The following is a 23,691-nucleotide window of genomic DNA, read 5'->3' as shown; positions in this document are numbered from 1 at the left end:
ACTCTTTGCCTTGTTTTTTTCTCACTAGTCCTATTTGGCCCGTTCTTCCCTTCAATGCTTCAGTGAGCCATTTAAGTGCAAGGAATGAAGCACAAGTTCAAAGTAAAAGATACGCTTGCATTCTTCGAAGTTGCTTTTATGGTACCTAAATAGTGAATGGAGTTTACTAATATACCTGCCTCAGCTAGACACACCCATAGATATGAAAGTCCTCATCAGTCTTCAATTCTGCAAATGCTTGTGCATGTGAATAACTAGGCAAGGTTCTTTGAGTAGATGTGTCGTTGGGGAAAAGTTCTTAGCAAGCTTTCAGGCGCAGTCAACCTTCATCAGGCAAAGGGAATAACTAAGCACACATTGCATAATACTCATCCATTTTACTAAGTTTACCGTAAGATCCTGGAGCTGATAATTCATTACAGGATTGCATATAGGGTAGACTGTTAAATTGGCGCTAGTCATTGGGCGGAAATAACACCAAGATGGGAATGGCACAAGTAACTATGTTTTAAGAAATCACAGACACTTCAGGCTTGACAAAGACTGAGACATAAAGGGCTTTGACATGACTGGACTCTGCATTTTGCCTACAGTGCATTACATCTTAACACTGAAGGCCATTGAAGAATAGCTTAAACTGTACAGATGATTATCTGTTTCTTTTAGAGGGAAATTAACGTGTCATGGATTACAATGCTGGTACTAGTGGCTGGTAATAAATATACTATGATTCAGAATCCTGCAGCATTTTCTACTAGTGCAATGAACTCTAGATATGCAACAGCACAGTCATTCATCTCCAAGTTTCTGCAGCCTTCAAGCTGGACTGAATCCCAGCTACCCTTAAAAAGCACTTTCAGCAACTTGCTTGCAACACCCATAGTAGAGAATTTTTGTCAGCAGCTCTATGGCTCCAAAACTCACCTCTACATAATTCGTGTCAGAGAACTCAAACAAAAATTTAAATGTTACTCCCAAACATCTATGCATGAGGGAGAGGGCAAAATAAAAAGCAATTTGTCATATGAAAATAGGAACAGCTACATGCATTTCACCTTAAATATTAACTTTGCTAAAGTACATATAATTCCAATAAATTAACTGAAAATATTAAGAGGAACTGAGTAATAAATGCCCTCCCATAAAGTGCAGCTGAAGTACATACATTTTTTTGAGCTATTTGCTTGCTTTGGGTTAATAAGTAAGGCAGTGTATACGTGAGGTAGGGAAATAGAGATTCTAAGCTCCCCCCCCCCTTTTTTTTTTCTTTCTCGCTCCTAAACAAATACAATGAAAGTCACAGCAACAATGGCCTGTAATCTCAGGTCAAGTTTCATACGTTTTTTCCCATGTGTAGAGATTCTGTTCTACTCTTGATGGATCCAATCCAGCTCTCAGCAGTCAGCAGGCATTAGCACAAGCTCTTGGCCAAACAAACTTGTTTGACACAGAATTTGACTTTTAGTCACAGTCCAAAAGAAGGAGGGAGTAAAGTGTTACCTTGCCCCCCGCCACTCCCAGGTAGCTACAAAAATATTTCAAAGATGCTGCTATGGGGAATGGTTCCCACCAAGATTACCTGCAGCACTAATAGTTGGAAAAGAAAGTTATTTTTCTGTTGCTCTTCTAATTGTTTACAGTATTTTGTCCCATTATATGCAGCCATCCATGGTTCTACCCACACTCTGCTCAATTGCTGGTTGGGTGGTAATGACCCAGAAGTATTGCTTGGCCTACTAGAGTGCCAAGATCCTATGCGTGGACAGGGCAGAGTCTTCAGTTCCTCTTGATGGCTGTGTAGGGCCTTGAAATAGTCTTCCCCATGGAGGGACTGGGTAAAAATTTGACAGTGGATCCAAAATGCTTATGCTAAGCCTGGACAGAATTCAGAGATGTCTGACTCATGCTTGTCATTTCTGATCATTTGTCATGTTTTTCTAAGAATTTGTACCTAAGCATGCAGTGATAATCTCTGTTGCCAGCACTGGAGAACACCGGCTGAGGTTACTATAATTATCTGTTTCACAGCCATGCCTCAGGTAGCAGAGTAGAATTTGATGCCTCATGCACTGAACAACCCTGCCTTCCATAACCAGGTAATAATGCTTCTAAAATGATAATGGAATACCTACCTCTTCTATAGCACTTGCCATTGGCAGATCTCTGCATGCTTTACCACAGAGGTCACTTGTGATTAACCCCATTTTACAGATGGTAATAGCTGTGCTGTGTACCAAACCCCCCAGAAGCGTGATATGATTTTGGCTGAAAGCTAACAGTGTTGTTGTGGTATAGGTATTCTATTGTGCTGTGATAGTCTAGAGGATGAAGCTTATTGTGTATGAGGCTTTGACTACACTGTGTGATTTGATATGTACTTTGCCAAGCTACCTCAGTTAAGTAACATGATGAATATCTGCATTAATTTGGAAAATGATCTGCATAAGATTTCACATAGATTACTAAGCCATTTTATTTGTTCAAAGTTGTGTGCGCGCATGCTTTTTCCCCAAAAATAATTGTGACATCTGGTATTTATCTAAAAATAAGGAAGTAAACCTTATTAATCAACAAGGCTGAGAAATGTGTTCAGCTTCATTCAGTTCCTTTGCAGGAGAATAAACTAATCCCTGAGAATATTGTGTATGCAAAGCTCAGTTGTAATGGAGCTGAGCTTCTATGCCTATCCTCCCACTAAACCCAGATGCTAAATTTATTACACCTAGAAAACTGTTACAATAGAGCAGGGGCAGGAAGAGAAGTTTTTGTTGGGGCAAAAGAAGGGAGAGTTATATAGGGTTTAAGACTGGTGCAGCAGGTCAGCAGTTCGACATGATCAACTTCAAGTTCTTTTCTTGGCTTCAGCGAGGGTTATTCATATGGTCAGATTTGAACAAAGGCTTAAGTGTTTTGCTCAAAGAGAAACCTGCTGGTCTGTCAACCTGTGTGTAAACCTTCTTTGTAGCTCTTTGGCACTGCTTCCTTGTACTGCAGTTATCATTTTAGTATAAACCCTGCCTAATAGATGGATCTCCCATGAAGGTGGATCTTCAGTGTCAGATCTCCTGTTTTGGTTAGCTGTCCTGCCCCAAGCCAGTTCAGACACCCCCCAAGAAATATATACATAGATCCTTTCAAAGGAATGAAACCTAAATATTGGCACTGTGGAAAAACAGGAGCCAACCAATAGGGATATTTGCAAGAAAAGAACATTACAGTTTTCAATGAAATGTGTACCATGTGTTCCTCTAGTTCAAAGCATTCTCATTAAGAATAGCTGTGCAAAACTGAATGGACCAGGCTGTGTCCACTGGCTTCTGGGTAGCGGTGCTAGCCAGGCCATTAACAAGGTACATGTATGGCACATGCTGGCAGTGGGCTGTATCACGTGTTACAAAAATACATTATCGAGCATCAAGGACCAAATTTTAAAGATGTTGTAGTTTAGTGCCAGGTTTAACTTTACAGAAGCTGAGTTTGTATAGGGAAATGAGAGCATGCAAAAACACAGGTGCCGCTTGGAACTAGCTCTTCTTTATCCAGGGTCAATGAGCTAATTGAAGTCTAGCTTGAGCAAGGAGTTCTCAAAAATGATTAAATATTTACTGAGTAAAAGAAATGCAAGGCTGCAGAATAAATACATGGCTCACTCTGTTATCATTCCAGTAATTCCATAAGAATAACTTGGAGCAGAAAAGACATCAAAAATCAGCTAGAAGGCCCACACCTGGGCAAAGCAAGGAGCAACTTGCTATCTGTAACTCTCCCTAGCGCTCTGACCCTGTTGAAGTGTCCTGCTGTTTACAGTGCATTTTTTCCCAGTTGCGCCCTCTTAACAGAATTTACAGAAGAAAAAAATGCTGAAGATTTCAAGCAATAAAATCTAGGTACAGACCTTTGGTTGGTGTAAACCGCTGTAGCTCAGGTGATGCCTGTGGAGCTAAGCTGATTCACAACACCTGAAAGTGGACTGCAATGACAAGAGTTTGTTCCTAAGGGCTTTAGCCTCAGTGTTATCCTGAACCAGGATGCATAGCTCATGTACCACTGTGGAGCCCTGTGTTCCACATTTTGCCCTTCTTCCCTGGATTTCCAAAAGGGCATCTATGCATATGCACCTTTTGGGGCTGGCAAGTCCCATAGTTGCGTGCTGTTATGCACCCAGGGGCCTTCTGAAATTAAACATGTAGGAATGAATGCTGCCAGGCTTGCTGGCACAGACTATGCAGTGAACATACAGTAAAAGTGTACGTGCACTGCCATTAATGGAATCAACAAAATCACTTTAGATTCCTATGTCCATATTCACCATATTTGCATATCTGACAATATGGCATCTTGGTTTTGTACTGGTCTTCTGCTCAAAAAGTGAAGTTCACCCTAAAGGCCATACACTCCTGCTCTTACTACAGTGGATTAGTGCTTCACGCCACAGGTGGTCCAGGGATGTCAGTGGCACTCGCTGCTCAAAGACAGGCAGAATATGGCATCCAGAAAATAAAAAAAAAGCACTTAGCCCTGGCATGCACAAAGCTTTTGTTATTCTGTAACCACGATGGTGCTGCGTGTTCACCAAAATAAATTACAGCATTGCAAACCCTAGCGGGGACATAGTAAAAATGCCCTGTGCCAATGCAGATATCTCTCTTCCCGTATACCGCTGTAAGCACAATTATACTAGCTTAGCTGCCTCTACTCAAGGGAGCCGGTATAATTTTAACTATATTAGTATAGTTAATTCAGTGTAACTTTTGCACGTAGACAAGGCTGTGACATAAGCTTAGCATGTTTACCAGCCAGGCTCTTGCCTGTTTGACCATGTTGAATGCTTGGAAGATGCTTATCATGTGACTGTTTCCTTATCATTGCAAGCCCCTGGCATTAACTTATAAAATAGGAGAAAATTCTTACATGCATTTATTTGTTTATTTAAAAGCAAATTATTTAAATAATCTTTGAAATACATCAAATTAAAAAAAGGGGGGGGGAGGAGTTGATACCTTCCTTATCTCCTTTTATAGGCTCCACTTTTCCCCCATGCAGGGTTTGTTATCTGTTTTAAAGAATTCTGTTGGAAGCTCAGACAATATCCCACAAACAAACTGCAGGTGCATTAGTAACTCAGTAAACCACAACAACCAGAGACCTGTAGTAGCTACAATATACTTTGAATGCACACATCAGGTGCCACTGAAGGCGTTTCTGCTGAAATAAAGGCCAATTATTTATTCAGTATCATTAGCTAAACATTTTATTGATCAAAAGCAAAGGGACAACTTTTGTACTGGGCAGATTAAACTTTAAACTCTGCTGAGAAATCACCTTGAACTCACAGTGGTTTTGTTGTCTCCTAGTATTGTGCATAATTATATGCAAATATAAAAAGAATGGCTCCTTCCATGATGATACAATACCAAAAAGCAGTTATCTTTTCTTTTAAAAACATGAAAACAAAAGACAAAAAGAAAAAGGAAACAGCATTTTTTACTTATTTGGACTGACATTTTAGGTCAGATTGACTATCTTTGCCAAAACAGTGAGTGGGTAGGAAGTGGTGCTTAGATGGCTGCCATTCTGGTAGAAGACAAGGTGTTTGTTATGGCAGGGTTTACTAAATGGCTCTTCACAATTCCTCTTCCTTGTGTGCGAGCAAGTTTTTAGTCACAAGAACAAATGTTGTGGTGATGGTATTTCTCTGTAGCTTTTTTTTCCCCAAGGAATTATGGGAAATAGCAAAGGTCTGTCTACTTCATCTCTTTAGCTAGCATAAATTCTTCAAGCAGAATTTCATCCTGAGACCTATCAGGTATCCAGGTTGTAGCTGTATTGGTTTAGAGGAAAAGGCAATCGGGACTCATAGTAGAGACGATAACTTTTATTAGACCAACAAGATTTTTGCAAAAACATTTTTTTTTGCAAAAATTTTTGTTACTCTAATAAAAGATATCATCTCTACTATGAATCCTGAGACCTGGGCACAGGTGTTGGGCTCAGGGCCCTGAAAGAGGATTATCTGTCTTGCTATTAGTCATTGCTTCTGTTCGGGGATGGCTGCACACGTAAATAAAACAAGTTACGCTAGGAGTCAACCAGGACACCACTTCACTGATTTTTTTTTTTTTCTTCTCCGAAGGGAAAGTGACTTTGCAAGGATTTTGTTAGAGCTCAACACAAGGGGTCACTGGCATAAAAACAGTAGATGAGAGACCAAAGGGAAGAGGTAGCACAATACACAGGGGAAGGATGGTCTTTCAGGAGAACTCAGGGCTGTGACTCAAGAGATCTGGGTTTCATTCCCAGGTCAGCTGGAAACTTTCTGGGTGACTTGGGACCTGGATTGAATCAGTGTAACGTGGCACCTTCCCATAGGAAGGCGGCTTGATCCAGCAGCTCATCGCATGGTTGGTGGCTTACTGCTCATATTGCTTTTCCTTGGGACAAGTTGTTTTTGTTGCTGCCAGCTGAACGGCAGCTGACACAGTCACTCGAAGTTAGGAGTCTGCAGGGCTGTAACCTGCGTTTGCTGCTTGTTTGTTCTTCCCATGGCAGAAGGGCTTGATTCAGGGAGATGGACTGGACTGGACTGTGTTGCATAACATGAGAATTTCTCACACTATCAGTTTACAAACTGAAAAAAAAAGCACATGGGAAACCATCACTGAGCTGCCATCCTGGCAACCCTGCAGGTCTTTCAGCACTGGGTAGCCACCTCCTCCAAGACCCGCCATAAGCATTTAATCCTTGAGCGCCAAGGAGCACCCTGGTACCTGGTGCTCGCCAGCCCATCCCCACCACCGCAGCCACCACCGGCTTTTGCAGGTGCTCTCCAGCCCTGTCCTGCCGCCGCTGCCGCCACTGGCTTCTGCAAGCGCTCGCCAGCCCTGTCCCTGCCACCGCCGGCTTCTGTGGGTGCCCCCCAGACTCAGGAGGCACCAGTCCACGCTCACTGGGCATGGATGGGGGGGGAAAGGGTTCTTGAGGTTAGTCCGAGCTGACCAACAGTGACAAGTAACATAGTTGGGTAGGGACCCAGCTTGGTTCCATGCAATATCGGTGTGTTAGGTGATGAAATTAAATACAAAAGGAATGAAACAGTTATTAATAACAACCGCAATGGGCTCAGCAACTCCACCGGCCACATGTTTGCCTGGTTCCCACCGCTGCACACAAGCCAATGGGCCGAAGCTCCACTCTTCCCCTCGCCAAGAAGTATATGAAGCGGGCTTCTTCACAACGGTACACCTGGTCCTCATGTAGCACAACAGCTACTCTCACAAGATACTCAAACTCAGGCCTTCCCACTACATGGAGATCTGCAGATGCCCAGGGGCGGATGAGGACAGGAACGAGGGCAGCAGAAGGCCACGCAAATGGAGGTTGCCACTCTCCCACGGCGCCAAACACTCCTGCCTGTACTCCAGTCACAGATCGAACCACAAGTGGCTCGGCACGCAGACCCTTCCATTTCTAGTCCCACACACCCTCCAACGTCACGTGATCACGTCGGGTTTGCCACTTGTCACTCGTACCGATCGGTTATAATCTTGCTGTCAATCAAGGTGGCTGCTTGCATTTACCTCAGGATTTCCTGCCAATTCGACCTTTACATCAAGATTTGATGCCAGGTCAACCTTTACCTCAAGATTTGCCATCAGTTTTACCTTTGCCTCAGGATTTGCCACCAATTCTGCCACACATGCTGTCACTTTTCCTAAGTGGGTCGAATCGGTGAAAAAGTCACTCCTAGAAAATTCTGGAAGGGACACCCCCAGGCATGTGCATACCTCATGGTACCGTCACCTGTCCCCTCGGCTATGGCACAGGCCACGCTACCTGCGCACACAGGTTGTGTGCTTCTCACTCAGGGTCATGGATGCACTTGGGGCTTGGCTCCTGTCCCTTCCCCGGGCACGCTGCGGACCTCACGATCCCTCCCTGTCTGCCACCCTCCGGACTTCCCCGACGTGTTTTTCCACTCCCTTCCAACCTGCTCCGCTGCTCGTGTTTCTGTGCCTTTTCCAAGCCACAGCTTTGTTGTTATCTGCTCGGCAAAGAGTCAGCCTTGTGGATCTGGACAGTTACAAAGGGCGGATTAGCAGCCAAAGAATATACTATTATTATTATTGTAAATCCCTTTTTTAAATGCACAGCTCTGTGCGATATGCTTGGAACAATAATAATCCTGCCAGACATGCACAGGGAAAAGTACTTCGCACACCTGGGGAGGACACAGTGCTGGCTTCTTTCAAGAAACATGGGGGAAGGTGAATCAGGAGTTGAGCCACCCCTGTTTACAGTTAAAATCAATGATTTTGGTGTTGTGCTCTGTTTCTCATTGCCTCTGGTTTTTGACCCTCTAACAGGCCTCTGTTTCCTCCTCTCTCTAACCGAGGGGAATAGACACTTTTTAATTCTTACTTGGCGGGAACCGGGGAGCCTTGAAGCGCAAGGCCAACTTCTACGAGGCTTCAGGTGGGATCATGAGAGCTGTCGACACAAGTTATCTTGATTTTTGTTTTCCCCCCATAGGATGTGGTTGCATTAGGGACAGGGTGATTGCAGGGGGCTGGCCTGCATTCTCTTCAAGAAAAAAATAGGGGACATAAAGCCGTCAGGTTTTGGATCAGCAGAGGACAACTGGACTGTCCTCTATGATGGCCATCCTTGCGCCTGGCCACTTGTTCAGCCTCCAAGCCGTGCCCTTTCTCCTGCTGCTCTGAGTGAGGAGGTGCTCGGGCCCCGGACACTCCATGGTTTTGCTGAAGGACAAGTGGTCCTTAGCTAGATGGGGCAGCCATTTGCCGATGGAGTTATTCATTGGGTTTTCAGCACGGGGGGTTGTAAGTTGACATTCCAGTCATTAGTCAGCTGTCAGTCCAGTGAGACTGTGCTTTGTTAGGCCATTTATGCCTGGAGCAGCGTTTGTGAGGTTGGTAAGGCCACATTCAACCAGCTAGAAATTTTTTACTGCCCCCATAAAACATGCTTTGTCCTGCCTGGTTGCCATTCTAATGGAAATGTTCCAGCTGCTGAACACCATCTGCCTGGTTGAGAGGGGCAAGGAGCAACCAGGAAGTACAAGGAACAAGTTTCAAAGAGGGTTTTTAAATTTTTTTTGCCTCTTGAGGTATGCACACCCAGCCACTGACTCAGCCACGCTCTAATCAGGAGCATGAAACGAACCTGATTTAGCTTTGCCGGGGCACAGTGAGAGAGGCATGCACACAGCCTTCACCCCCAGGAGGTCCCAATAAAGAGAAGACATTGGTGACACTGCAGCATGGCTGTCCTGCCATCCTTTCATGGCCTGCTCTCAGCCCTGCACTTATACTTGATCTGAGCCTTCAAGAGGCTGAGAAGCGATTGGTTCTGCTTCCAAAAACCCCACCATTTCTCCTTAATTCCTAGCGATGTCTTGAACCTTTTGCACTCCTAACAGCAATGGTTCAATGGAGGCAATTGCAACAGTTTAAAGAGCATCATTTTTATGCCAGGGTTTTCAAAGCAGCAGAAGGAATTAATTGCCTGTCTTTTATTGACTGTCAAACTCCATGTGCCTGTGTAATTCCTAGCCTTACAAGGCTAAGCAGGGAAAAGAATTAAAGCCAAACAGTGAGTGAGAGTAACTAGAACTTGGGACCCTGTCTTTGTCCTCACTCCTGCAAGCTCCAGGTGATGACTTGAGGAGGCACCTCCTCTTCCTAATCTTACTCTTGTTTCTAGTAAGCTTCCTCACAAACATCCTGGTGTTTTTGTGAGGTTTTATGCAGAGAAAGCCAAGGAGATTTTATAAAAAACAACAGATTTTCTAGGTATCCAGGTTGTAGCCATATTGGTCTAGAGAAAAAAGCAGTCAGGACTCATGGTAGAGATGATATCTTTTATTAGACCAACAAGATTTTTTGGGGGAAAAAGATTAATTGTAAGCTTTCAGGCACAAACACCCTTCATCAGGCATTGGAGAAAAGATTGGAAAAGTTCTCCTGGGTAGAAATCCAGGTTGTAGCCGTATTGGTTTAGAGGAAAAGGCAATCAGGACTTGTCATAGAGATGATATCTTTCATTAGACCATCAAGATTTTTGCAAAAAAATTGCCTTTTTAATTTTTTTAATTAAAACCCGAAAGCTTGCAATTAAAGAGATTTTTTTGAAAGCTTGCAATTAAAGAAAGCTTGCAATTAAAGAAATGTTTTTTGCAAAAAATCGTGTTGGTCTAATAAAAGATATCTCTACAACGAGTCCTGATTGCCTGGGTAGAAATGAAAGTTCTAGGAACTTTGGATTATACAAGACTTTTGGTTATTAACAAGGCTCTTACAATCAAGAGGCACATTGATGGTACTGGTAATGCAAATCAACACACAACACTGCAAACGAAATCCTAACCATGGCAGTTCCCTGTAACCAGAAATTAACACTGTCATGTTGAGACCAAAAATGGGACTCCATTATGTTTACTATAGGCCTGGTTGCACCAATTAACTGAGTTGCATTGTTCTATAAGGTGATGAATAGAGTGATGAGAGACAAATACTTTGTTCAGCTCCAATGCCAAGTGTCTGCATGACTGCTAACTAAATTGTTTGATGCAATGTGAAGTATAACACAAAAGGAAACAAAACTATTCCTTTTATTTATTGCTTTATGGTAATTGCAAGTATCTGGGAGTGGTCAACAGATGGTGCTGTATAGCTGCTTTTCTTGAGGAAGTTAGCTAAGCAGAACTCTGCTGGTACTAACTTTTGGTACTGCTCTCAGCCTGCTGGTTGTTTGCCTGAAATATTCTTATCTACATTACTGCCCACTAAGAAGAACTGCCTAAACAGTCAAGACATAATACCCAACAGGCATTTTTGATCATAGATAGTAGACAGCAAAATATGTTAAGAAGTAAAACTGATTAGAGCTATATTCCAATCTGTGACCAGGGTAACATAGGTTTTATATAACTGATATTATGTGATAACTTAGCCTCAATATAGGTAAAATTCCTGTATGACCCAAGTCATGTTACTTATACTAGGCCCAGCAGAGCACATAAGCAAGCAAATAGCATCCTGCAGAAATGTATCTTTCCATGTCATTAGCCCTCGTGTGCATCAGTTTTCTCCATCCTTTCAATGGAGACAATAACAAGTTATTTATCTAGCTCTTCAGAGAATTATAAGACTAGTGGCATCAAAAGGGGCTGCATTTTCATAAAGGCCTGACTCCTGCTCTCTGATAAACCCCTCCTTGAGGCTGCTCAAATCGAGCACTGCAAAATTGAAGCACTCCAAATCTGCACTCTCTCAGACCAGGATTTTTCAATAGTGACTTGCACCAAAGCTGAGAACTGAACTTCAATGAGATTCTGAGTCCCAATTCCAGTGCCTTGAGAACAGGAGTGTCTTTCCTTCATTAACTCTGGGATACAGTGTGTGGCATCTAGGGACTGTATCACTATTGATATGTTTGGCAGTTGATGTGTTTGGACCCAGAGGCTTGGTGTTTGGATTGAAATCCAGATTTTCTCAGACCCTGCATGGTTGGGACTTATGGATCCAGACTGACACCAGCTCAGCAAGTTACCAGCTGTTAATGCTGGAACCTGTGTCTGAGCTGAAAGCACCCACTTAATAACTTCTGGTTCTGTAGCAGAACAGTGGCGAAAGCTGCCTGTTCTCCAGGTGATAATGCAAACTCAGGAGTGTGCATCCTCTTTGTGACACAGTCATTCTGTGTCTCCTACTCTCAGCAATTAATTCAGACATTTGGGCTCTGCTTCATTGTAACACCTTAGACTTGCTCAGGGAAGGTCTGATGCAAGCAAGTTTTGTTTGATTTGTGTTCCTCAAATTATGCCAAGTCAGCAGGCATTAGGAAAACACCTAGGATGCTTTCAGTGTAGCCCAGTCATTGCGGTTTGGAATTCAGTGGGGTTAGATGGTCTCCCTCTTTTTTTTTTTTTGTGCTCAAGTGGGGAGTGGAAATCAATCACATTCTCCACTGGTGCAAATAAGCATAACTCCATCACTATATCATTAGAGCTTTCCCTGTTCCCAGCCATACAGAGTATTGCATATTATATGTATGCAACATGTAGCTGGAGAATTCAACAGAACCAAACCTCTTCCTACCTGCTCACCTGTGGAGAGCATGTGCGAGTGCATGGGTAGAGGGGTAGGGAACCACGGCAGCGAAGATTGTTCCATTCTAAAGGAGAATTCCAGCCCCTAGTTTCCATGATCAGTGCAGCTCTGGGAACAGGATGCAGACCAAACAATAACACACAGAAAATACAGGATCTATTGCTAAACGTTGTCCATAGTTTTGTATTAGCATCAGTGAGTGCTCACCAAGAGCTGTGATATACAGGACATGTCACTTTATTCACCTGGCCATGTGTGCCTCCATTTGGTATTCATAAATTTCTATGCAGCACACTTGAACTCTCAGAGAACCCAGGCCCTGATCCCTCGTTACCTACAATTGTTAAGGTATAAATGATTATGACATTGTTTAATGTGTAACCCAAGCCATACTGGGCGCTGCCCAATATGGAAATTAGGTCCTCTGTAAACATAAAAGCAACTTCAAACTCTTTCCTTGGAAATCACCTGGCCTGGTTTAATCTTAAAAAGCACAACGGACTCTTTAACATTCAGGTTGAGATCTTTCAAATCATATATGATTTCAGTTGCAAACGAGGACAAATATGAAAGGGGAGACCTGTGATAAAACTTAATGACACAGGAGCTGTGTGCCCGCCAAGACTGTGGTATTCTGATGGAAATGCTGACAGTACTGGTGAATTTTCAAGAAAAATATCTTGGTGTTTTTGTCCAATGCGAAAGAAAACCAAATACAGTGTATCACGACCCAGCTGTACCCGTGAGAGGCGAGGAGGAGGGGAAGAGGAGGAGGCTGGGAGAAGTGAAGGTGCTTCCGTCTCAGTGTGACTCAGTCCAGTATTATTTGATGTGGCTTGACATTGCCAACAGCTTGTTTCACACAAAGCACCGATCACTCTCCAGTTAAAGAGCACCAGTGAGGCTTGCTGGGGTGTCTGCTGGCACAGTAAGCCAAGATGTGAATTTACAGTACGCTAGTTGTTCTGCACCGGCTCATTGTGTACATGCTTGTAGCCCAGACTGAGTGCAAGGTAAAGTAAGTCAGTGCACACAAAGGTGCTTTTAGTGCATGGTAAGAGCATCCAAATGCCAGTGTGCTAAGTTCAGATACCACAAAGTTGGGCAGACAAGTTGTGAAAAGTCATGCCAGGTGTAAGACGGACACAGGGCTTGGAACTACAGTCCAACCCTCCTTGTGGCCTGAGATGGAGCATTCTGCATGTGCATTAACGAACCCATTCCCCCCACAGAGGAGCTCAGGTCGCTGACTTCCTGCATCAGTTCTCTGATTCTCAAAAATGGTGTCAGAGCAATCATCTTGTATTTTCAGTGTATGAAGTTTGTGAACCCATCTCCTGCTGACAGTGCTGGCATCACATGCATGCAGCGCCTGTGTCCTATGGAACGACAAAGGGATATTTTCAGCTCTGTAGCCTGCAGAACAGTGTGAAGCCTTTTGTTTTCCAAGTCTTCCTTTTTTGCATCTGTACAAAATATCCTTCAAGGGAAAATAGCACCCAGATGACTGGCAAGCTGTGACCTAATAATATCTGAGAATCCATTACACCTGAGCAGTCTGAAATATCACCAGTGGCTGGACCCTTACTGGAGCCCCCATCTCAGTCCTGATCAGCAATAGTTCCTTTCAGCTGAGGTGTTCCTCTGCCAGGTGCAGCCGAATTGTGTTACAAAAAGCCACTTCTAGGTGTAATAATTCCTCTCCTGATTCATTTCCAGCTGGTACAAAAACAAGCAGTGGCTGGGACAGAGCAAAGGAAATTTAATCTGGGAGGAAAGAATGTGGCTGAATGCCTTGCTCTAGACTGCAGTATCTTTTTATTTTCTCATGAGGATTTAGTTTGACACTGAAAGCTGCCTAAGAGAACTGAATGCACAGAGTCCATTTACTGTAATGGAAATTGGCTGCTCAAATTCCTTAGGTGTCTCTGAAATTCTCAGCATTGCCAGTGGGATGGATGTACAACTGATGTGCTCTGAGCAGTTATCCAGGTCAAAATGCAGTTACTGTTTATAAGCTCTTCTGATATTTATTTGTATGTGCTTTTCTTAAAGGTTGGCAAGTGTCTGGTGCTAAGCTTTTGGATAGGAGTGTCCCCCAGTCCTGACTGCTGTAGCTATTCCACTTTGTATCAAGACAAACATGCTGCAGCCAGTGGAAGATCTTCTACTAATCAAGCTATCCTTTCTTTTCCAACTTTCTTGTCTCTTAGTTACTCCTGGGAATGTCTCTCTTCTCCTGTTTCACAGCCGTGCAGACTGTTTCCAGCCTCGGCTACACTTGCTTTTTCCAGAGAACTGAAGAAGAATGCATTTCATGTGAAAGCTTGTCTCGGTCCATCCCAACTAGGCAGTTGGTCCAATAAAACATAAAACCCACAAAAAATCCTTGCCTCTTGCACATTTCCCAGACCATCATGAATACAACATCACTCCAGCATTGCTATTTCTATCTTATGGATTCCTATGTCTTCTCTATTAAAATTTCTCCTTAACAAAGGAATAAAATTAAGAACACAAAAGAGTATATCCATAGTACCATAACGCTTGGTTTTTTCCAATCTCATGTGGAGGCTATAACCATAAAAGAGGATGCAAGTCTGTTACGCTTGGTTTGGCAGCTGCTGAAACACAGTGACAGTTCTTCTGGCACTGTTGTTCTACACAAATGAGTTGTTTTTAAAAAAAAGCAAGTATCATAAAACTAGAGCTGAAATGTCAAGGTTCTTGTCTGGGCTGTTTCAGACTGGGACAATGAGGTGCCAGTACATAAAATGGCATGGGTTAGGGTTCTATAATGTGATAGTATTGGAGAACAGAGAAACCTGCTTGTGTTGGAGGGAATAATTCCAGACTGAATAAGGCCTGCAGGGTTTTGCCTAGTGACCTGCATGCTGAAGTCCAATATCTAAGTAAAATGTTCATAGTTCAGTAGCTACTGCAAAATAATGGTTATAAAATAGTTTTTCTGATTAGGATTAATCAGTAACTGTTATATTTGAGGCTTTAAGGGGGTCCTTGTGCATGGTGCTGTACAAACATATTGGAAATGACCTACTCCCTGCCCCAAGGAATGACTAATACTGTATTAAATTATCTTGGGGCCAGACTAGAGGCTGTAATGTGAAAACTGTTGATCATAGAGACCTTTGCCTGGCCCGCTTTGAATGCCATTCTTAACCTGGCCAAAAGGCATGACAAGACAAAATAATGTGAGGGTATAAATTTAAGTATGCAAAACCATTGATGGGTAAATGAACAGAAGACTAATGAGAGTGTCAGATGTAAAATTAACGAAGTTACTCCAGTTGGCATTTGTACCAAAATCCTCAGGCACAATAATAAAAGCAGACAATGCATCTGCAGGTGCTGCAATGAAAAGATCACACAGTAAGGAATCCAGTTAGGAAAAGAAAAGATCAGACAGTTTCCCACACATGTTCATACAATAGGAAAGCCCCTAAGTTTCTTGGGAACTTGCAATGTCTGTCAAATAAATTCTGTAGAAATGAAGCAAGGGGAAATACTCTTAGTTTCATAGTTGGTAGGGTTGGAAGGGACCTAAGCAGATCATCTAGTCTGAATCCCTGCCATAGGCAGGAAAGGGTGCTGGGGTCAAATGACCCTAGCTAGGTGGCTGTCTAGCCTCTTTTTGAAGACCCCCAAGGTAGGGGCAAACATCACTTCCCTTAGAAGTTGGTTCCAGATCCCAGCCGCCCTGACAGTGAAGTATTGCCTCCTGATATCTAGCCTGAATCTACTCTCAGTCAACTTATGGCCGTTGTTCCTTGTTACCCCTGGTAGTGCTCAGGGGAACAGGGACTCTCCCATTGCCTGCTGGTCCCCCTTGGCAAGTTTATAGGCGGCCACAGTACCATGAAGGAAATATGTGGGGTATGAGGAAAAATAAATAGTCAGATAATGAACACCATCACTTTTTAACTGAACATGTCCATCTAAGGGAAACAAAATCCCACTGAACATAAATGCTGCCAAATGATGTATATAAAGTCCAGCTAACCATCTTGAGACTTTCCCATAGGTGAAATTCTCAGCAGAGGATTCATGAAATGTGCCTATGCACTACCTGCGCCCTGCTTCAGTCTTTTAGTTGGGGTTTAACTGTAGGTATCACATGAAACTTACTTTTGGGGGTATTCTAAACGGGGCAATTTCACACGGAAGCAGTAATATAACTTTAAATATATCAAGGAAAGGAATATAGCTTTTTATGCAAGTGCAGCTGTATCAAGAACCCCACTTTAGAAGCACTGGCCCTGAAAAAAGTATTCATTATAATTAGGATTATTAAAAGCAAAACAGTTTTGAACTATAATAGCAACTATGCAGAGCACACTTCTCAGCAGCCGATACAAACTTTCTCTTTTATTTAAGTTTCTGGTGGGCATTTTCCACCTATTATCTACATAACTGATATTTGTGAGGGTCTTTTGTACACGTCAGATGTTTTAACATTCAATATTTATCTGAGTTAAATAAGAGTTTGACAAAGCAAAACATTTGTGAAAGTGCAGGCCGGGCAATAAGTTTCCCCCAGTTATCTCTTGTATTGCAGTGTGTCATAAACATAATGGACCTGGAGATGCTTTGCTTGAAATGAGGGCAGAACAGGACCTCACGTAATCATATGGAAGATGCTGCCAGCAGAATGCCTGCTAAGTATTGCTCTTTCAGCAGTGACCAGTGTCTGTTGTCCACTCACTCCCTTTTAAAACATGACGACTCTAAATCCTCAACGGATGTATAGGCTCCTAGGCACAATTTTGGAAAACAAAAGAGAGTATCTCTACATGATTATCTGTGGTTGTCCCAGGGCTTTAGTGCTCGATACAGAGCAAAAGGGCTCATTGTTTCCCCGCAGGAGCGTTGGCAGTGGCAATGAGACTAACGAAATGTCTTCGGTGCTTGAGGGGCTTATGAACTTACAAATCCACATTCTCCATCAAGCAGTCTGATTCTTAACTATTGTGAACTATATTTCCACAGCTTTCTCAGATCATTTACTGACAAAAAAGCCTTTTTCTGCACAAAGTAGATGTTGTTGCTGCAGCAGAATCACTTCTTGGTGCTTTGCTAGGCTGTTTGGCTTATGCCCTGGGTGTGCTGAGATGCTGAGGCACACCAATAACCCCACAGAGTGTGTTTGACTGCCAAGTCCTATGGAGAATTATTGCTGATTGGGTGATATGTTGTCTTTCTACCACACTGTCCTGTGACCTGTCGGTGGTTCTTTCCTTCTCATGGGATGGCTTCTCCTCTCTCCCCTTTGTGTCTGCAGTAAATATATGCCTAGACTGTTTTTACTGATTTTAATCAAAAGAACAGGTTTTCTTGGATGCTTGAAAATGTTGAAGGAAAATTTTTCTTCTCAATTATTCTATTTGATCTTACACTTTTTACATAAAAGGCTATTAAGAGAAAGGGGAACCTGTCATTTTTATGTTGAATCTTATAAGTTTCCATTTGCTGCTATGGGTGAGCTCCAAAGATAACAGTCTGTATAAAGAATTATAATCAGCAAGAACTGTTTTGATATTTCTGCAGCTTTCCCATGCAAGGCGTCCTATTGTAATAATACGAAAACCATAGCAGTGCAATTGCAACATTGGCTGGCTATTACAACCCACTTAAGATATGCCATGAAGGGACTTTATGTTGATTGGGGAAGGGAGGAGGGGGAACATATGGAGCTGCAACTGCACCTAATTAAATAGCGGGGTTTTTTGGGGGGTTTTCAGGGAAGATGAACTGAGCAGCCATTGATCATCCTGACACTAACATACTCAGGCTCCTTTTCTTGATTGGATTTTCAGGGAAGCAGCTTGCATCCTAAGAAATATGAGGCCACATCTACCCTTTTGAGGCATACAGCACAGCAGGGATAACCTACTGCTTCCTTGTGGTAGGTAAGAGATGCTCCGCTTCTCTTTACATGCGATGCAGTTGGAGACTGAAAACAGATGAGCCAAACACTGTAGATCTCAGACAAGTGCCATGTGCTGGCACCTTTGTGAACATCGGTCCCACAATACTGGCAAGACAATATCATTTTGAGCAGCTTGGTAATGCAGTGCCATATCCCTTCCCTGCCCTCCCCAGCCCCCAGCTGTGCTGGCACTGCTGGTCGCTGCCTGAGAGCCCAGCAGTAACTGGTTTCAGTAGGGAAACACATCCCTTACAGTGTTCTCCCCCCCTTATCTTGCCAGTCAGAACCTACAAAAAATGTGAAGCCCCCTGCACCCATTGATGCTATGGAGTGACAGCTACCAACCTGATAATGACTGTAGCATGTAGAACAGATCTGTGGAAGTGACCTTGGCGCCATGTGAGAGCAGGGAAAGAGCATGCATGGGGCACAGAGTACAAACTGGCATTAGGAAAGCAGATGGTAACTAGGATACGTGAGTCTAGAAACAAGGAAATGCGGCACAAACCTTATGGTAAGCTTGCTTCTGTGTGTGCAGCCAGGATGCTGCTGGAGTTTTAAAGGGCAGTCTGGGTTGGAGCTACTGACTCGCTTGAGAGGAGGAACATAGTCTGAGGGCAGCACCATCTGACCTAGGACAGGGGTGTACACTTGGGATCCACTCTGAAGCCTCTGGGTGAGCTGCACGTAACCAGAACCACCCACCCTTCCTGATGAGTTGCTTTCAGGGGCTGGAACTGAGATCAACTAGCAGCAGACAGGTGTGGCTCTGGGCTTGGGCTTTGTGTGGCTCCTGGTGTGACTTGAATGCACAGAGATACTTATTTGTTATAAACCATTTAGAAGAGCAGCAGTTCCAGAAGCAGGAGTAAGAGGAGATGAAAGACCAAGGATAACCAAGGATTAGCCAGGGATAGGAAACCAGCCCCAAATCTCTCTCCAATTACAAGCAGCCCTCCTCTAGGATGGTAAGAATAGGATCCACACAAGTGACATTCTGATGCTAATTTTAAATGCTTCATTCCTAAAAACGTAAGACCTGCTGTTTACTGGGTCAGTCCATAGGTCCACCTTGCCCAGTTTCCTGCACCGCACTGACAGAGAGATGCTGAAAGGGAGAGTGAATTGGGTCTGACCAGGGTTTTTTTTCACTGTTCCTCTCTTTTTTCAGCTTCTTGCATTTAAGATCTAGGAAGTTCTGATTCAGAGGCTGGACCCCAACTCGCATGCTCAATACCTGCTGATGCCCATTTCCACCAAGAATATAGTCCACTCCCTTTTTGAATCTGACTAAACTGTCAGCCTCCACAACATCTGGTGGCAATGAGTTCCACACTTAAATTACACAGTGTGTGAAACAAAACTAGAAAAATCAGACAGAGGGTCAGGAATGGGAACTCACTCCATCTTGTGACCCATTCTTGTGTGCTTTGAAGCTAGGGAAGCAAGCGGCAGACAGTGAATTGGCGGTCAGAATCTATGACACCAGATCACTCAGTTTCACCGGCATATTTGGAAAGTATAAAAATAAAAAGGGAACTTGAAGCCTGTTCCTGTGAGAGACTGAGCAGTGGGGGAGTCTGGACTGTTCAGCACTTCTCAGGATGGGCTCTTTGCATGGTAGAGGTACTTTGTGCAATATGTACATCACCTTTGGGGAAAAAGTTATTAATGAAAGTCATTGAAACAGTTACATAAGGGACTTCTTAGGTTGGGAGACTATTCCATGTCCTAAAGTGTCCTTGAGAACAGCTCTAGTGACCATATGGAAGGATTCCCTCACCCACAGTAAACCTGGAGTCACTGGGGTTCCACCCACTTATAAGCAGAGTGTTTCAGCTTTTTATTATTATTGTTGTTTTAAAGGAACCTAGTATCATCAAATGTAAAATAAAGAACAGGCCTGGGAAGTCTAACACTAAGCTTCCCACCAGCCTTGTCATTTGCCTCCATAGCAGCACATGTGATAACATCCTAAATGCTGTGATCCAAGTGCCAGGGGAATAACTTGGTATTCCCATTTTGCCATATGCCGTGATAATGCTGTATTGTACTTATGTAGATTTATTTTATTACCAGAGGGTCTCGGAATCAGGCTGTTGAAACTGGAGATGGCAAAGATACGTCAGCTGTAAGATCTGCTTCCCGCTGTGGCACTTCAGGATTCTTGCCCACCAGTGTTCCTTCTAGAGGAGACTTTTCAAAGCCTTACCTCCCAATGTCAGAGGCCTGGTACATCTTTGTGCCATCTCCTCCACTCTTTCTCCATCTGTAGTATTCAAACAAGTAACTATTCAAATCCAGATCCTGTACATGGGGCTAGGAACAGGGACCAGTAGGTGGCAGCTTCATCCAAGAAATAGAGATGCATTTGTAAGAGAATCCATTTGCAAAAAAATCACTTACAGTACAGCTTTTCCCACTTTCCTGTTGCACTTGTAAGCACCTTGGAGTAGCAGTGCTTCAAAGACTTCTGGTACATAAATATTCCATGTCCCTGTTACTCAGGATACGATACTTCTGTTGAAGGAAAATCACTCAGACTCAGATTCTAAGCTGATACTAAGGCCTTGAGTCAGCAATAAACTTAAGCACATGCCTGCCTTTCAGCATGTGAAGCCTACTGGTGAAAGCAATATAACCACTGACCGTGCCTTTAGGCAAGCATGCGTTCTAAGTGTCTTGCTCAACTGGGTTCTACGTCTTTTTAGTTACTTTTGTGGGTTTTGGAGCAGGCCCTAAATTATTAACTGAATTCCAAAAGACAACTGAAATTATAACTCCTCCCCCACCCCCAAACAGCCATGTTTTAAAGAAAGCAATGTTGCAGCATATTTCATCATTCCAGTGACTACAAAAAAAACAGGCAAATTGTCACTTTGAAATAGTTCTGCCTATCACTTCTTAATGAAAAAAATTAACTGTTTGCAGATTCAGCTGTGGTGATGCCTTGTGCTGTCTTAGTAATGCAAAAGAATGGGGAATGCATAGGATATTTCAATTACAGAGTAAAAAGCAGAGTAAGAAAAAGATTTACTTTCTAAAGGTGACACTGATTGTAACTGCATGCTGTACATTCTTGGTGCAAAGAAAAAACACCGTATAGTTCTGTCAGTTCCAGAATACTTTATATCTTCATTGCTACCAGCATTTCAACCTCCAGGATTTCTGCTATTCTGAGCCTACTGCATTGAATCTGAGCTTTGACTTAGCTCTCTCTGATTCTGGGTATATACAAATATGAATGAAAACATAAGTGGTGGTGTCATGTTGGAGCAGAACTAGACCATAACCTGTCTCCAGCCATGGCCAATAGCAGCTGTTTCACAGGAAGGTATAAAAATCCTTACTGAGGGCATAGGGAATGGCCTGAGCATTTAGATACAAGGCTAAGCTTTTGCGTATGACTCAGCTTGTCATAAAAGAATGAGGAAAGAGCAGCAGGAAGTCCACCTCAAGGTATATTTCAGTTTAAACAAGCCAGAGAGCAGCTGCTGATACCATTGCAGTGCAAAGAACTTGCATAAGTGACAACAGAAGGAGGAATCAGTGACTCCTCCAGAGATGGTAGTCACTGGTTCCCCCTCTGCCCATGTGGAGTTCTCTGCAGTGCGCTCAGTAATGCTTCCATTTCAGCAAGAGGTTAGTTCTGCGCTCTGCTGACTCCAGATGTTGCTCCCTTTTCCTCCTGATCATCTGCTAAATTGATACGAGACCTTTGCAAAAGCTCTCCCTGGGCACACTTTAATGCAGCCAGCTTGAGCACAAGTGGTGGGCCAGTGGGCCCCCTCAGCTTGCTGACAAAGGGAAGCTTTCTGAGTTCCTTTTTAGTCTGGATTTTAAACTAATTTTGAAAAGCTCTTGTGCTGGTCACCTCTTAAGGCAGAGGCCAGATGAAGCAGCTGTTGGCTTCTTATTGAAATTCAGGTCCTTTGCCCCAGAGAAAACTGCCTTCGTCTGAGTTTCTAGAAGGCTTCAAAGGGAGGGGCAGTTAACACTATTGCCACCTTCCTTATTGCTTTTGGTATTTTGGTCCTAAAGGGGAGCAAAATGATGTTCTCCATTAAACCCTTGAGACCTTGGTAACAACCAGAGCATTAAAGGGTGTGTGTGGGGTGGGGAGGAAGTTCACACCAGCCTTCTGCAGAACCATGAAACACCAGTGGAGAAGAAGAGGCCTTGAGGGTGCTACAAGAAGGCAGAATGAGGAAGAAACTGAGAGAGACAGGGTGCTAAGCAAGAGCTTTCTGACTGAGCACCCTAACAGGTCATAGCAGGCTCTCCCCAGGGGAGCAGTGGAAGCCAAACTGTTTAGGCCAAAGAATGAATGATCTAGTAAGCCCCTTCCAGCCTTAACTTTCATGGATCCCATCACTTCTTCCTGCAGAAGAAAATCATTGGGTGGGGGAGGGTATTGCAGGCATTCCCAGATGTTTCCTTTGGACAGCTCCCGAATGCCTTTAAAGACAGGGTTCTTCTCACCTCCCACAGGACTAACTGTGGGTTTCCCCTATGGAACTGGTTACCTAAACCAAGATCTGCAGGGGCCAGATTCATTCATACACAGCTTTTCTACCACACCCCTGCTTCTGGTTTACAAGCTACCTGGAACTTCAGACCCAACACCTGCTGTAAAAAGGAGGTTTCTTGATTAATAGAAGGGCCACAGAGAGTTAAATGCTATGCTAAGTGGCATTTGTTTTCTGGTGGATTCTCCAAGAGCCTTTTGATGGGGAGTGAGTCTAGTCTTACTCAGCCCAGCTTCTGGACTCTGTCTCTTCGTTTTCCAGTCCAGACATCCCCAGCTGGTGATCTCTGACTCCAGTAAGTGGCTGTGACCAGGGGCCATCCAGTCATCCAACTGCCTCAACAAATGTACCCAGGGTCAGAGGCATATCCCAACTAGGTGAGTTCTCACCACAAACACATCTCAAAGTGAAAACCAGTTTCTTGTGGTTCTGCTGGCAGTCTCCCAGAGGAAGTAGCTTGCACTGAAACACACTCCTCAAAGCATCTTTACTGTTTAACTAACTCATCATTGGTGTCCAGGAGGGGCCACGTATATGAGAAAGGAATGGTGCACACCCATGATTCACACCATAAGGGTACTAACTCAGGCATTTCACTTGGATGAATGCAAATTGTTGCATATGTGAATAATTCCATATTAACAGGGCCTGTTTCCACAGTGTCAGATGAATGGCAAGACCATGTGCGCTCGCCATTCTGTCCTGGGACCTGCCTTAGCCCACATCCAGTCAAGTGAGAGATTTCCACAAAGTGTTTTTCATCTAAAATTCATGTGGATGAAAAGGCCTTTGACACCGTCTCTCACCCCATCCTAGTTAAAAAACTAGGTGACTGTGGCATCGATGCCTACACGGTCAGATGGATTGCAGATTGGCTGAGGGGTCGCACTCAGAGGGTAGTGGTGGATGGGTCATATTCAACCTGGGGGGAGGTGGGTAGCGGAGTCCCCCAGGGCTCGGTCCTGGGGCCTGCGCTGTTCAATTTCTTCATCAGCGATCTGGATGATGGGGTGGAAAGTAACCTGTTTAAATTCGCTGATGACACCAAAATCTGGGGGGAGGTGAGCACGCTAGCAGGGAGGGA

At 43.6% G+C, this 23,691-nt stretch overlaps 1 long non-coding RNA gene across 1 annotated transcript; it reads left to right on the top strand.

The window, feature by feature from the left end:
* Positions 1-1,844: 1,844 nt before the first annotated feature.
* LOC109291655 lies at positions 1,845-20,340 on the top strand. The gene is made up of 3 exons (XR_002095919.1): positions 1,845-2,096; positions 17,891-18,054; positions 20,158-20,340. It is a non-coding gene; the product is annotated as an uncharacterized LOC109291655 (long non-coding RNA).
* Positions 20,341-23,691: the final 3,351 nt, after the last annotated feature.

The sequence above is a fragment of the Gavialis gangeticus genome, unplaced genomic scaffold, assembly GCF_001723915.1.
Source record: "Gavialis gangeticus isolate Ggan-Ray unplaced genomic scaffold, GavGan_comp1, whole genome shotgun sequence".
NCBI lineage: Eukaryota > Metazoa > Chordata > Crocodylia > Gavialidae > Gavialis > Gavialis gangeticus.
Note: the sequence above shows the minus strand (reverse complement) of the source record. Positions and strands in the feature narration are given on the sequence as shown.